At 30.6% G+C, this 1,233-nt stretch overlaps 1 pseudogene; it reads left to right on the plus strand.

Moving 5' to 3' along the window:
* The first annotated feature begins 270 nt into the window (after window positions 1-270).
* LOC145275023 (U2 spliceosomal RNA) lies at window positions 271-367 on the plus strand (annotated as a pseudogene).
* The last annotated feature ends 866 nt before the right edge of the window (window positions 368-1,233 follow it).

Consider the following 1,233-nt stretch of genomic DNA (forward strand, 5'->3'; position numbering starts at 1 on the left):
ACAAATATTTTATTTAATGTGTTATATTTATTATTATTATTATTATTATTATTATTATTATTATTATTATTATTATTATTATCATTATTGTTGTTGTTGATGATGATAATAATAATAATAATAATAATAATAATAATAATAATAATAATAATATATGCTTATCGCTCCGTCCGTTATCATACTATGTATCCCTAAAAAAGGAAAGTAGAATATTCCAAATAAACCTTTAAAAAATTGGTGTCGCTGTTGAGGCAAAGCTAATACAATGATTTGTCTTTCTTGGCCTTTTGGCTAAGATCAAAGTGTAGTATCTGTCTTCAGGTGCTATATTTCAATTTCTTCTCTCTCTGTGGAAGAAAAATCCTTTACGACCAAGACAATTTTTCTCCACGTAAAAAAACGACCTGTCCAGTGGGAAGGCATTGTGAATAGGTACTATGTTTAATGTAACAAACTTTTAATATTAAAAAAGTAACTGGAAAAAGTTATTTCTGATTTAATTACAAAATGCCCTGGAAATGTCACTTCTGATTAATTATAAAATGCCCTGGAAAATGTCCGTTCTGAATATTTTTTTTTGTTTACTTGCCTCACCACAAGTGCGAAATTGGACATGAGGTCGGTTAAAAATGTAAGGGGATACCAGCTCCCCAAAAAGGACACTCTGGTCAATAACAAATATAAAAATTGTATCAGTAATGAAGGATTTCTTCTCCATTAACCAAGACCAAAAAAAGGGGGGGTTTAAGTTACTGGAATGCTGAACTGATAGTACACTCAGAAATTCATGTTGAAGCAATGGTTGCCTAATCTCTAACCATGTTAATGTTTTATGCATTACTTTGGAAAAGCTACTGAAACAGTTTATGATTTAAACATTACTTTATTTTAAGAATATTTAAGCAGTGCGTTACGGGATATGAAGTCAGTACCGGAAATTACTCAAACCGTTTACGATTTAAACATTACTTTATTTCGTGTATATTTTTAACGGTGGGGTTGTGGATATTAAATCAGTCCCGAAAATGGGTGAAACCGTTTACGCATTACACATTACTTTATTTAATGTATATTTTTAACATTGGGGTGGGAAATATGAAGTCGGTTCCGGAAATGGCTGCAAATATTTACGTTTTGGACATTACTTTATTTAATGTATATTTTTAACAGTAGGATGGGAGATTAGAAGTCGGTCCCGGAAATGGCTGAAAAAGTTTACGATTTATACATTAC

The sequence above is a fragment of the Euprymna scolopes genome, chromosome 4, assembly GCF_053919585.1.
Source record: "Euprymna scolopes isolate OS-2025 chromosome 4, ASM5391958v1, whole genome shotgun sequence".
Lineage (NCBI taxonomy): Eukaryota > Metazoa > Mollusca > Cephalopoda > Sepiida > Sepiolidae > Euprymna > Euprymna scolopes.